The sequence below is a fragment of the Pinus tabuliformis genome, chromosome 2_1 (assembly GCF_031772625.1).
Source record: "Pinus tabuliformis cultivar Carrire ecotype Pingquan chromosome 2_1, CPIR1, whole genome shotgun sequence".
Taxonomy (NCBI): Eukaryota; Viridiplantae; Streptophyta; class Pinopsida; order Pinales; family Pinaceae; genus Pinus; species Pinus tabuliformis.
The window spans coordinates 532,458,848-532,474,721 of NC_142299.1; the positions used below are offsets into that span (position 1 = coordinate 532,458,848).

General features: G+C 36.0%; 1 pseudogene; it reads right to left on the reverse strand.

Annotated features, from left to right (window-relative positions):
* Window positions 1–4,467: 4,467 nt before the first annotated feature.
* On the reverse strand, window positions 4,468–9,117 carry LOC149201346 (putative serine/threonine-protein kinase WNK11 pseudogene; annotated as a pseudogene).
* Window positions 9,118–15,874: the final 6,757 nt, after the last annotated feature.

Genomic DNA, 15,874 nt, shown 5'->3' on the forward strand with positions numbered 1-15,874 from the left:
ATAACGATACCTTATATTAACTTCTCATTTTAATTAAATAAAAACCATACATCATATTAAATTCTTTACTCTCCATTAAATTCTTATTATTATTTCCTTACCATCCATTAAATTCCTTATTATTATTTCCTTACCATCCATAACGATCATGGTCGTTTCATAATTATTTTGAATGCATTATTGGTTTACAATTAACTTACAAGAATATTTATTATGATCGGACTTAAAATCAACACTTCTTTACAAAGATATTTCAACGTACTAAAACAATATAATTAATCAGATATTTAAACCCTATCCGTGCACACAAAATTTCGTAACAATCTTAGTGGAGCTTTCGTTGTTGCTTCTTGCAGTACATGATGTTCCACATAATTAATAATGGGGAGAAATGATAAGAGACTATGAACATAGTCTTCATGTCTCCACCAAAGATAATATATGGATGGCAGGTCAGATGATTGATTCACGATTCCCTGGGGTGGTGCCGTCATCGAGTGAACAGACCTTTCGGATGTTGTACAACGGTTTGAGTGTGCTTTCATCTTTAATCTGGAGTTCAGCTCACCGATTTTAGCCTTTTTGTAACGACTTTCAGCTTCACCAGCTTTTGCGGTGATTTTATAATGACTTTAACAATTCGAACATAGACCAATCACCAAACTGAACTGAAGTGAGTTCAATTGATAATTATAAATACTTGATCTCGGCAATTTTGTGATCCATGCCTATCTCGTCCCTTCCTCTTCGACTGTCAATTCAATTCTGTGCAGTTTCAAGTTCGGATCGTTCTGGTGAATCAATCTATAGGCAATGGAGGCGTTCAATCAGCATCTGTCCGCGCAGCCATTTACGGCCAGATTTGTGGAGATGGTCATATGCCTAACCTTGTTCACTGCTATGGTCTCGGCGAAGCTACACACTCACATATTCGTTGTATGTCTTCCCACCTTCAATATTCTCCATGTAAACGTATATTATATTTTGGTAGAAAAAGGAGCTATATTGGGGGAGATTTTTCTGGTATTATTTGATTGCTTTATGGATGCACTTCATGGCCGTTCTGTCAATAACATTGATACACACATCGTAAATTCTTTCACACTAATTTCTCTGGGTAGTTGACTCGGTTCATTGAAGGCCAGAGCTAACCAGCCAAACGGGATGAAGAACCCAGGCGAAAGTTTATTCATAATCAGAAAATCGCACTAAGCAAATCACAATAATATTCAGAAAATTTAACGTCCTCCCCAACCTGAGCTCTCCGTCCCCTTTGTTCTCGCCGTCTCTCTTCCTCTACTCTGCAAATTCAAACACACAACAAAGATTCTGTCATTGTCCTAGAACCGAGTTCCTTTTTTATTTGCAATCCAAATCTCAATCCAAATTTAAATTTTAAAATTTAAATTTCAATTACGCGCCACAGATCTCTACCGTCCAAATTCTACTTCTAATCGACGGTTGACCTTGTGATCCTCATCGGCTGTCACACGGATCACGAAAACCTGCTTTCTATTACTATATGTAAAAGGAATGGGACGGAGACGAACGCCGTTAGAGAGACGGAGTAGTCGACGGCCAACACATCGGTCGGAAAAGGTGCTTTTCTGAAAATGAAAACCGAAAACCGAGGAGGTTTGAAATGGTACAGGTGTACTCATGGGTTGGCATGGATGCAAGATGAGGTGTTTTGGCGGTTGTCGGAAAGTTCAGCAAGGAAGAGCCCATGACCCGCTCACATATATAAATGCGCCAGCTTACATAGGAGCATTTAATACCTAATGTATGGCTGGTTAGCTCTTGCCCAAATTTATAAGAAGGTGAGTTGTGATATAAGGCCTGCAGTATTGGAAAAGGTTACCAATCAAGAAATGAGACAGTTTATTGAAAAATGCCTGGCGGCAGAGGCCTTCTGCTGCAGAACTTCTGATGCACCCATTTTTTAAAGGAGTACATGCATGCACCTATTAGGTGCCAAGTTGTTTTACTGAACAAGATAGATGGATTTCTGCCTATTTATTTTGCCAATTTACTTTTGAGATCTGCCCATTTTTTCAAGAGTTAATGCGAAGAAAAGTTGTTATAGATAACTGTAACACAATCTAGAAGATAAATGATATTATGTCTCTACATTATTTTTTGATATCTCTGAGATTTAGCAATTTGGAAAGATAGATAAATGATTTTAGGTTATTTGGCCAGATTTTTTTTCTATCTTTAAAATAAAATTATTTGGAATATTTTTTATTTTTTGTAATATGGAAAAGTATTATATCTACCGTGTTTAAGTATTAAATTTATTGACATTTAATTATTTTAATTTTGATTGGTTGATAATTTAATTATTATAAATTTGTCAATTAAAATATTGTATGTTGTGTTTAGAATATAATTTTTTAAAATATAGATATTTTATAAATTTTAGAAAATGATTGAAAATCTTATAGACTATAAGGTCAGATTCTTATATAATGCAATTTAATTCAATATTATAATTATGCATTTGAAAAATGACTCTGTTGTTTTGAATCAAGGAATAATCCAAACTTAAACTCAAACATGTAAGAGAGGCTAAGCTATTTTAACTACTTAATATGAAACATTTAGTAGAAACTCTAAACTATGGCTATGTCTTTGTAGGTAGCAAAAGCCTCTTAGAGATTTATGGTGGTGTAAAGTATTAGAATGAGTTAGCATGCAAAACAAAATTTGAGAAGTGAAAAAAATCTCAATGGTTCCAATTGCACACTTGAACTAAGTATCGTATTTAAAGCAATATTTTTGGGACATGGTTAGAATTACTATGTGCCCATTCTATCTCCACAATTATTAGAATTTCAATTGAATTTAAACTGTAAGTTATTTTTAGTTATTGATATTTGATTCTATTTCTATTACAAGTTTATGTTGATATAATCTTTCCCTTTTCATAATAACATAAGAAAATGGTACTTGCTTTCCAAGTATATTTATAAATAAATAGTTTACAATCCATTTCCCTTATTTGATTAATTGCTAACATATCACAAACATATACCTAACCCCACTTTTAAATCATCATACCTAACCCCACTTTTAAATCATCTTTCCCTTAATTAATTGTCATATGTCACAATACAAATCACAATCATATGCTTATATACACTTTTAAATCAATTGTCATTCCCTTAATTAAGTGTCATATGCCCTTGTACATATTAGAACCATATACTTAGCCTCACTTTTAAAGAATGGAAACATGGTTCAGTTTTCTCAAATTCATATTATAAAATTCCCATATTCAAAATGCATCTTTTGCAATGTGCTGATTTTGTCTTCCAAAATGATTAGAATTCAGTCACTTGATTCCAAATGCTTTTGTACTTTATTATATGGTAAATTTACAAAATTATAAGTTGTTAATAATGCTAATATTTATCCTTTTGTTTCTATGCAATGATTTGAATTCAACTGAAAGCTCTATTAGTTGTAATAGCCCCCCTTATATCACAAGCATATGCATAACCAATTTCAACGTATAGGAACACGTTGAATTTTCAAATATATAACTTTTACATCATAAGTTACTCATATCGAATAACATCTTTTGCATTTTTTTTAGTGAAATGGGCTCAAATTTCTATTTTATGAATGTATTTTGAAATTAAAATATACATTTTTTCCCTCCATCTGTATGCAACCTATTTGGAGCTTTAGGTATGATGTGGATGGATATTTTAAATTGTATACATTGGTTAAAAAACATGACATGTGCTTTTGTACCTAATATTTGTTCATTGAAATTTTTAGATGATTTCCAATTAGATTAATAATGTTAAATTTTTTCTCTAGATACATTGTTAAAACTTCAAATTAGTCTCATAATCTAATCTTCAAACAAAATTTAGTTTATAATTTCCTTAATGTCCTTGAATGGTACCTCTACATTCACATGGCCTAAACACAAAAAGAACCACTGTGGAAGAACTCTTCTTTATACCAAGCACGCGAGAGAAATTCAATTTAAAACCCCTTTACCTTTGTTATGCTCTTAACCTGCAAAATAATACTCAGAGAACGCAGAATATGCGAAGAAAAGATACCCAGAACACAAAATAGCAATGATTTTATTATTCAAAGAGCAATGTTCACACCCAGAACACAAAATAGCAATGATTTTATTATTCAAAGAGCAATGTTCACATGCCTCTTAGAGGGGGCAACCTCCAATAGAGCAGAGCTCGATTACAAAAAATAAGACACGATGCTCCTCGCACGGAGTCTCTATCCTTTATATATGACTCATACATGCAATACCACGGGCCAATACCGCGGGTTTTATTGTTATCTTCTACATTGTGTTATTGTTATTTATAACAACTTTTCTTCACATTAACTTTTGAAAGAATGTGGTCAGATCTCAAAAGTAAATTGGCAAAATAAATAGGCAGAAATCCATCTATCTTGCTCAGTAAAACATCTTGGCATCTAATAGGTGCATGCTTGTACTCCTTTGAAAAATGGGTCCATCAGAAGTTCTGCAGCAGAAGGCCTCACCGGTGCTGCCGCCAAGCATTTTTCAATAAACTGTCTTAAACTGTCTCATTTCTTGATTGGTAACCTTTTCCAATGTTGCAGGCCTTATATCAGAACTCACCTTCTTATAAATTTGACCAACGCTACGGCATTCACTCTAAGGAATTTCTAAAGTAACCATCTCCAGCAAACACATGCCGAAAGAATAAATATCTACAAGCTCATTATAATCCTCCTCATATAATTCTGGGGCCATGAATTCCGGAGTACCGAGGACAGTGTGTGCACAACGATCATTTCCCATTGTAGTGGCAAGACCCAGATCCCCAATCTTCAGAACGCCACTATTGCCATTCACAAAAATATTGCTGCAATTTAAATCTCTGTGAATTACACAAGGGTCATGATTATGAAGATAATGCAATCCTCCCAGTATCTGAAGTGCCCAATTCTTCAAAGCCTTCATGGAGACATGACGGTGCTTCTGGCGGTACTCTCTCAGAGTACCTGAGGTACAGACCTCGGTAATGAAATTCACATGACTTGTCTTTCTATCCAGCCATGCATTGTAGAGCATAATTATGTTCTTGTTCCTCAGAGATTTCAACAGACGGACTTCTGCATAGATCCTCTGTATGGAAGCATCATCTAGGTTTTGCAGAGGAACCTTGTTCCAAGCAACCTCAATACCTTCTTTCTGATCAAAAGCTCGGTATACCTTCTTCATGGCACCACGGCCCAGCAAATCTTCATAGCGACCATACCTACCAGTGGGATCCAGTTCCACAAAAGGTTCCCTGTCCTTATCACAGGTGTCATATTCTACACTAGGCATTTCTCTACCTCTTGCAGAGGCACCTTCTTCCAAGCAACCTCAATACCTTCTTTCTGATCAAAAGCTCGGTATACCTTCTTCATGGCACCGCGGCCCAGCAAATCTTCATAGCGACCATACCTACCAGTGGGATCCAGTTCCACAAAAGGTTCCCTGTCCTTATCACAGGTGTCATATTCTACACTAGGCATTTCTCTACCTCCTGTAAAGAAAACCCTAGCCCCAGAACTCCAAATTCGGTTCCTCTTCTAATTTGAATTTAATAAACAGAAACCTTTGCAGGGCTATAGGAAGACACAGAAATGGAGATTTTCCCTAAATTCGGAAGACGAACAGACAACAAAGACACAAGACTGTTGGGTATTTTTAATGCAAAATACCAAAAACAAACAATATGTTTACCACAGAGCCAATGCCCTGTTTACTCTGTCCAGGATCTTTTGACAGAAAACCTCTTAGAAACAAAATGACTCAGATCAAACCATTAAACTGACACAAAACATTTCTATTCACAAATGTATTTCCTCATACATATTCATCCTCTGTTACTGAGAGGGATTCACCACAAGAAAAACATTCAACAAAAAAAACATTCACTGTGTTTTCACCTGAGAATTCACTGAGCTGGGTTACTGCTGTAAATCCCCTTTTACATTCACTTTACTGCTGTAATAAAATTTACATATGCATACAAATACGCTCCACCATTTTCTTTATGCACTGCTGTGCAAAAACCACACATGGTTTTAGCTACTCCACCATTCTACGATGGCCAACAACAAAAACCTTATATCCCATGTGCCAAACAAAACAGAGATGCAGAGCACGTTTTTCACTGCTCTCCTTTTTTTACAATAGTCAATGCACGAGCCCTTTTCATTTTTTTTGAAAACAAAATAAAATAAAAAAACAATTACTTTTACGTGCCGTAAGTATTTTTAACACCCATGCCTTTCTTTAAATGCACCACCATACCTCCGATACATATAAAAACATTAAAATTTAAATCACCTTACCTATTCTCTACGGTAACAATTAATTCATTAATTATTTTACCGCGGTCAACCAAAAATGAAATTCACTCCACGCAAAGTCATTAATGTATGTTCGTATGCAGGTTTGGGCAATCAACGGACGAAAAGGGTGGAGTAGATCGAACGGAGGAGGAGAATATCGGAAGGCCAACAAGTGCTGAACATTAACCCCCGAGATTCTTACGTTGCGTTACGTCAGGGCTGAACCACGTGTCATCACCAAAATTTCTCGGGTTCAAACATCGGAAAAGTACCTTTGCTTGAAATCAACCCGAGAGCTTTCCGGCTGGTTGGCTGAATGTTTTCTGGCAGTGGTCTGGCTGCGTTGAAATTACATTTTCAACACTCCCCTTTAATTTCAACAGCTGGGCATTCAGTCATACCTAGACACTTTCTCAAAAATTCAAAGCTCTTCTGATCAAGTGGCTTTGTCAAGATGTCTGCAACCTGTTCTTGAGTCCTGCAATGTTCTAGGACAATTTCTCCATTGTTCACCAATTCTCTGATGTAGTGAAACCTTGTATCAATGTGTTTCGTTCTCTTATGAAACACTGAATTCTTTGACAATGCAATAGCAGAGCTATTGTCACAAAAGATCACTGTCGCTTTGGCCTGCTCTTGGCCTAAGCTTCTCAACATTCTTCTCATCCACACTGCTTGACATGCTGCTGCTGTAGCTGCCACATATTCAGCCTCTGCTGTAGACAATGCTACAATGGACTGCTTCTTAGAAGCCCATGAAATGGCTCCTGAACCCATATTAAAAACATAACCGGAAGTGCTCTTCCGATCATCTACACTTCCAGCCCAATCGCTATCAGTGTAACCAATTAAATCTGAACTTTCTGAGACACTATATAATATGCCAAACATCTTGGTACCTTTGACATACCTCAAAATTCTCTTTGCTGCCTGCCAATGTGCCTCCTTTGGTCTCTCCATGAACCTGGAAATTAAACTAACAGCATACATTAAATCAGGCCTAGTTGTTGTTAAATACATAAGGCTGCCTACAATACTTTTGTAGAGGCTAGGATCAAAATCCTTGCTGCTGTCCTCTCTGAGCTTTAATCCCATCACTGTGGGAGTGATTGCTGCCTTGCATTCTTCCATCTTAAATCTGCCTAAAACTTGATTTACATATTTTGCTTGAGATATGAAAATTCCTTTTTCATTTTTCTCTACTTCTATGCCTAAGAAGTATCTCAAGAAACCCATATCATTCATTTCAAATTCATCCTTCATGACTGATTTAAAATTCTTAATGAGCTGATCATCATTACCTGTGAAAATCACATCATCAACATACAAGACAACAATTAAAATCTTACCATCCTTTTCCTTGATGTATACTGTGGGTTCTCCTTCACATTTATCAAATTCATTCTCCAATAGATATGAATCTATCCTGCTGTACCATGCTCTTGGCGCTTGCTTCAGCCCATAAAGAGCTTTCTTCAATTTGCACACTTTGTGCTCTTCACTTTTCTTCTCATATCCGAGAGGTTGTTCCACATAGACCTCTTCCATTAACACTCCATTTAGGAATGCTGATTTCACATCCATTTGGTAGACTTTCCATTTGTTTTGTGCTGCCATGGACAACACTGCTCTCACGGTTTCCATTCTTGCAACCGGGGCGAAAGTCTCCTCATAATCTCTCCCATACTGCTGCTTGTACCCTTTGACAACCAGCCTTGCCTTGTGCCTTTCAATCTTGCCTTCAGCATTGCTCTTGGTCTTATAGACCCATTTCACACCAATGACTTCTTTGCCTTTCGGTAGCTCTACCAAATCCCATGTTTTGTTTCTCTCTATGGCATTCATCTCCTCATCCATAGCTTCTATCCATTTCCTATCTTTGATTGCATCCTCGAAATGAATAGGATCATCAACATGACAATACAAGGCAAATAAGGAATTCATTCCTTCTTCATAAATCTCACTTAAATTTCTAAATTTCTTACCTCTTTCACTTGGTGTGCAAGTGCTTGAAGATGCACTTGAATTTCCTCCTTGTGGTGTGCTTGGAGAAGCACTCTCATTGATCCTCAATGGTGTTCCTTGCTGTCCTTGTGTTGGCCTCAATGGTGTCCCTTGCTGTCCTTGTGTTGGCGCTGCTGTTTGGGGATGTATCTCAACCACCTCCTCATCATCTTCATCATGAGACAAACAATTTTTAACATTCACTGTTTTCTCTATGCTTCCATCCCAAGCTTCCTCTTCAATGAATTGAACATCCCTGCTGACAAAGAACTTCTTGGTAGATGGAATGTACAGCCTGTAGGCTTTGGATTCATCACTGTATCCAATGAAGATGCATTTCTCCCCTTTGCTGTCCAACTTCCTCCTTAGCTGATCTGGTATGTGTGCATAGGCCACACACCCGAAAACTCTCATGTGGGTGACTCCTTGCTTTCTCCCACTCCATGCTTCTTCTGGCACCTTGTTCATCACTGCTTTTGTAGGACACCTGTTCAAAATATAAACTGCACAATGTACAGCTTCATCCCAATACTCATTTGGCAAATGCTTTGCCTTTAGCATGCTCCTCGCCATATCCATGATGATTCTGTTTTTCCTTTCAGCAACTCCATTTTGCTGTGGGGTGTATCGAGTTGTAAACTGTTTATGAATTCCATTTTCTCTACAGAATCTTAGGAATTCCTTGGAGATATACTCACCTCCTCTATCAGTTCTTAATACTTTTATGTGCAGCCCGCTTTGGTTCTCCACAAGTGCTTTGAAGTTTTGGAATTTTTCAAAGACTTCACTTTTGTTCTTGAGGAAATATATCCAAGTCTTTCTTGTAAAATCATCAATGAATGTCAAGAAATATAGGCTGCCAGCTAATGATGGAGCTTGCATTGGTCCACACAAATCTGAGTGGATGATCTCTAAGGGTGTCTTTGCCCTTATGCTCTTCCTTGATGGAAAACTTTCTCTGTGTTGTTTTCCCAAAATGCAGCCTTCACATAGGCTGTCCGGTTTCTCTATCAATGGTAATCCCTTTACCATTCCTTTTCTGCTCAATAAGTTTAGGCCTCCAAAATTTAGATGCCCGAATCTCAAGTGCCATAACCAATTCTCATCCTTTGGCACGCTTTGGAAGGCCTCTTGGGTGACTGCTGCCATTTCATTTTTGTTTTTCAAATCTGCCCGGATCCTGAGAGGGAACATCCTGTTCCTTGTCATCTTCACTTCAGCAATGCATCTTTTGCTGGGTGGTATATCTATGATGGTGCACACATCATTTTCAAAGTAAACATTGTAACCCTTTTGGATAAGCTGTCCAACACTCAATAGGTTACATCTCATTCCGGGGACATAGTAGACATCTGTTATGGTTTTCCTTTCTCCTTGTTTTGTAAATATTTTAACTTCCCCTTTTCCCATAACAGACACTTTACTATCAGTTCCTAGTGTGACCTCTGATTTCAAATTCTGATTTAAGGCTGAAAAGAGGACTATATTCCCTGTCATATGGTTGCTGCAACCTGAGTCTAAAAACCATATGTCCTCACTATGTGTTTCAGCCATGTTACAAGCTAACAGGACATTGTCTTGACTGTTGTTTTCTCTTGTAACATTTGCATTTTGTCTACTGTTCATATCATGCTGTTTCTTTCTACAATCACTTGCATAATGTCCATACTTTTTGCAATAATAGCATTGAACATTAGATTTATCATACCTTTGTCCTTGAGCATGATGTTGTCCTCCTTGTTGGCTGCTGCCTTGGCCTTGGTTCTGATTTGGATTGTTGCCTCTTCCTTGTGCATTTGATGAGTTGTTCCTTCCACCTCTATTCTGGCTTCTGCCTCTTCCTCTTTTGTTTCCTCTGCCTTGACCTCTTCCTCTTCCAAAGGACATCTGGGTCTTGAAGGCTTGCTCAAGAGATGAGTTTTCATTCCTACTCAACCTCTGCTCATGTGTTATCAGTGATGCATGTAGCTCATCAACTGAATAGCTTGAGAGATCCTTTGTCTCTTCAATGGTGGTGACTATGGCATCAAACCTTGAGGGTAAGACCCTCAATATTTTCTCCACAATCCTTCTATCTTCAATGGTTTCTCCATGAGTTCTCATTTGTGTGATTACTCCAATCACATGAGTGAAGAATGAGTCAATGTTATCTGACTCCTTCATGTTCAAGTTCTCAAAATCCTTTCTCAGCAATTGTAGTTTTGCTGTCTTCACTCTCTCCATGCCTTGATAGGCTGTCTTAAGGGTTTGCCATGCTTCATTTGATGTTTTAGCTGCTGCTATCCTTGGAAATATACTCTGGTCTACTGCTAGATGCAACAATAAAATGGCCTTTGCATCCTTCTTCCTATTGCTCTTTAGCTGATCTCTCTCTCCCTGAGTTAGTGCGTTGAACTCATTTTCATCTGCTACTTCTTCAAAACCTTCTTCAACTATTTCCCATAAATCTTGAGAGGCAAACAGGGCTCTCATAGTTATTGACCAGTAGTCATAGTTCTTCCCATTAAACTGTGGGAGCTGGGTGTTAAACAAACCCATACCAGTGCTTGTGCTGGCCATTCCTTGACTGTGTATGCTTAAAAACAACTGACTGTTTCTTCAGCAACACAAAAAAAACTTTTAAAATACCTGAATCCTTTGATGTCTGAGTCTTCTGTCTGCCTGAGAAGTTTTGCTGCAGCAACAACCTTCTCCCTTCAGCTTCTTTAACTTCTTTAAAGAGCCTAAGCCTGCTCTGATACCACTGTTGGGTATTTTTAATGCAAAATACCAAAAACAAACAATATGTTTACCACAGAGCCAATGCTCTGTTTACTCTGTCCAGGATCTTTTGACAGAAAACCTCTTAGAAACAAAATGACTCAGATCAAACCATTAAACTGACACAAAACATTTCTATTCACAAATATATTTCCTCATACATATTCATCCTCTGTTACTGAGAGGGATTCACCACAAGAAAAACATTCAACAAAAAAAACATTCACTGTGTTTTCACCTGAGAATTCACTGAGCTGGGTTACTGCTGTAAATCCCCTTTTACATTCACTTTACTGCTGTAATAAAATTTATATATGCATACAAATACGCTCCACCATTTTCTTTATGCACTGCTGTGCAAAAAAAACCACACATGGTTTTAGCTACTCCACCATTCTACGATGGCCAACAACAAAAACCTTATATCCCATGTGCCAAAACAAAACAGAGATGCAGAGCACGTTTTTCATTGCTCTCCTTTTTTTTACAATAGTCAATGCACGAGCCCTTTTCATTTTTTTGAAAACAAAATAAAATAAAAAAACAATTACTTTTACGTGCCGTAAGTATTTTTAACACCCATGCCTTTCTTTAAATGCACCACCATACCTCCGATACATATAAAAACATTAAAATTTAAATCACCTTACCTATTCTCTACGGTAACAATTAATTCATTAATTATTTTACCGCGGTCAACCAAAAATGAAATTCACTCCACGCAAAGTCATTAATGTATGTTCGTATGCAGGTTTGGGCAATCAACGGACGAAAAGGGTGGAGTAGATCGAACGGAGGAGGAGAATATCGAAAGGCCAACAAGTGGTGAACATTAACCCCCGAGATTCTTACGTTGCGTTACGTCAGGGCTGAACCACGTGTCATCACCAAAATTTCTCGGGTTCAAACATCGGAAAAGTACCTTTGCCTGAAATCAACCCGAGAGCTTTCCGGCTGGTTGGCTGAACGTTTTCTGGCAGTGGTCTGGCTGCGTTGAAATTACATTTTCAACAGACTTTGCTTCCTGTGGGATTACGGACGACACTGACAGCATTTTCGCTCCAAAGATACTGAAAAAACAGAGCCGCCAGATTCAGAAAGCTACTCAATAAATTGAAGTGTAAAAATTAAAATTGCCAGGCAATCTTAATCAAACCATGAAATCCAAAACCCTAGTTCTACACAGAAACAAATTCTGTTTGTAGAAAGAAATCTCGTAAAACTATTTTGGTAAACAGAATCCTCGAAAAATAAGACTCTGAGCAGAACCATTGCAGTGCAGAGTTCCAAACACAGAGATCAAGAAAAGCAACCTTATAAAAACAAATAGGAGCATGGAGAAAACATACCTGTCTATCTGTAACCACAGAAATCGCTGAGTCTGTTCTCGTTAACCGAAAAAATATTTAGGTCGATAACAGGCAGAGCACCCTGAGGATGTGAATAACAGACGTGTATATATATACTTGAGGTTGCGTTTGACCCAGAAATACCAGCTACGCATAAATATCTGTCTGGATAATTATGGGGACTGAATATTCCATAACTGAAAGAGCATTGACACGTTCGGAGTAATTAGTTGGTTATGAGCTTTTCCCAACTTCCTGGATTGCTTTGTTTTTTATGTGGTTTATTGCTAGGTTGGTGATAGATTTTGATTTTCATTGAATTATTTTCTTTGATAAAACAAATAGATGAAATAGATGACATTTAGTTTAACACTGAGATGAAATAGATTGCTCTAGATTGCTCTAAATAAATAAAATTTAGTTTAATTTAGAGATGGTGTTTTTTTAAGAATATATAGATATAGATGAAATAGATTGCTCTCTTAAAATAAATAAATAAAATTTAGTTGAATTGAGAGATAGTGTTTTTTTTAGAGTATATATATATATGGTTTTTTAGAATATATAGATATAGATGAAATAGATTGCTCTCCTAAAATAAATAAATAAAAATTAGTTTAATTGAGAGATAGTGTTTTTTTGAGTATATATCTATCTATATATATATATATATATTAGTAATTTTAATTAAAAATTTGGAAGAAATTTTTATAAAATTTGTTTAAGTTGTTTAATTTATAGAAATGGAATGTTTCTAGAGATTTTTATGGTGCTGAATTTATTTATGGATTAAAAAACGTATTTTAAATAATAAATAAGTCAATCTGAAAAAAAACAATTTCATCTACTAGCTACATTGTGACTTTATTTAGAGAAAAATGTGTAATTATTTTAAATTATTTAAATTTTTACAAAATTGAAAATATTTATTTACACTTTTATAGATTTTAGTAGACTTGAAATTGTTGTGTGAAGGCCCCTCCCTTGTCTCACAATGAAAATAGTTTCATACATCTATTTGATTTTAAAAAATAAATTATTATTGTTATCATTATTATTATAAGTTAATAGAATTTTCTAGATGTTATATGAATACAATGTAATCGAATTTATCACAACCTAAGTGGAAAAAAACAAGAAGAGATCATTAATGTTGATGTGATACAACTCTCTTTGTTCTTTAAAAGTTGAACAAAATGTTAGTTGTCATATTTTTTTATGGTTAATTTTAGTTAATTTGTATTGTACGTTGCCTAGGTGTACATTTAAACATATAATGTTTGTTAAGATAAGGTATCGTATTACTTCTATGTATTGATGGATATGGATAAGTCGTTTAATCTTGTAACAATTTTTTTTTAATTATTGAAATATAATGATATAGAAAGTGAGAGTTCACATTAGTTTAGGTCTATGATAATAAAAAATAAATAAATAAACAAAATAAAAATAAAAAAATCATGATCTAGGTCGATTTGGAATTGGATGAAATCCCTAAGGATATTTTTCCACCTTTCAAGAATCTTAGATCATGATAAAATTGTACTCATGCATAATATTTGTTGTGAAATTCTTATATGATTGTAGTTAAATAGAAGGCTTGACTACAGCAATATTACTTTACAATAGCATGGATGCCAGGACCTTGGATGGAGTGGATGTATTATCTTGTCCATATCTAAATCTGGGCTCTTAACAAAATCAAATGCAAACACATAACCAACTTTGCATCTAATCAAATATGTGATGTAGCTTAACATTATGAGATTGTTGAAGCATGCAGGGGGATAATGAGTGTAGAGGGATCATTCAAGGACCTCAAGGAAATTAGAAAATAAAATTCACTTGGGGATTAGGCCATATATCTAATAATGAGGTCGAAGCCCTAGCAATGTATCTAGGAATCACTTTCTTAAAGAATATATGGTAGTGTGATGTGGTGATTGTTGGAGACTCTCATTATTATAAGACCATTGAGCCAAAGAAGAGCTCCCTTCATCCCCACCTTCACTTGCACATTTCAAAGATAATCTTACTCCGCCAAGCCTTTGATCAAGCTCATTGCTTTTAGATTAAGTAGAAATAAAACTCTCACATTGATCAAATAGCCTACATACACTGTATTTTTTAATCTCATTGACACAAATTCTCTTCTTTGCATTTTTTTATTTAATACCCAAGGAATTTTCATCTCATTGGAGCATTCATAGCCTAAGTACATCATTTTTCGGACTAGAAATTCATTCCTTAACATCATAATCACTCAACACAACAATAGTTCCCTCATACATTGAAAGGTGAGTTTCCTCATACATTGCACCTTTCATCCCATTTGCCTAACACCATTTCAAAATGAAGAGAAAGTGAGGATGATTTCCACTTAAACTAAGAGGAATTATGAGGAAGAAAGACATCCCCACCAACACAGTGCCCAAAGAGGGATTAGTCAACATATCCAACCCAAGAAGTTATTCAACCATCCAATAAGCCTAGATATTAAGGGGTATGGTTCAATTCAAGATGAAGCTAACTAACCAAATCAACTATGCAACACAATGTTTAAGGGGTGCTACCCTCTTAAGGGCCCAACCTTCAACCAACCAACTCAACTAGGCAATCCAATGTTTGAGATGTGCCACCCCCTTGGAGTCCCATCCTTCTAGGGGCACCTACATTATTCTATCATTTAATCATGTGAGTTACATATAAAGGCATCTCTTTCTATCCTGGAGTTTGTGCATATCCATTTTATATTATTTTGTAACTTTTAGTGACATACATACCTAGATTAGGGTTTTTGAATTGGAGAATTTGTAAGTCTATAAGGCCTCTTGGATTCATTAATAAACTGAGGAAGTTATTTGTTTATCTTCTCCATTGCTTATCTACTTTTTTGGATCAACTTCAACTTCATCTTATGATTTCTTTATCTCTTCGATCAAATATAGTTCTGTCTTGTGGACTATTTATATAGCTCTTGTTTGCAACTATCTATTTCTAATCAAGTGAAGCCATTGATTATGGCCCATATGGAAGTTTCTTCCATTTTAATGGGTTAGAGACATTAATTTATCCATTCTTTTATATTTTTCACATTTTCTCTTTAACAAATTCACATAAAGTATTGAACGTTACTTAGTGGTCCTTAGGCAAATGCAATTCAAACTTACCATGGAAACTTAGTAGACAAAGGAACGGAGGGAGCAAGCTAACTCTAAACTTGATGGCATTGTGAGGAAAAAAGAACAACTTTACTTGAACATTGTTAAACATACTTTGGCTCCCAAAAGATTAGGAAAAAGAGGCTAAGGACACCTTTCTTGATATTTTTGATACATAAGAACTTCTTGTTTATCTAGTTGACTTTGTAGATCTCTCTCCTAACGTGCTTGTTA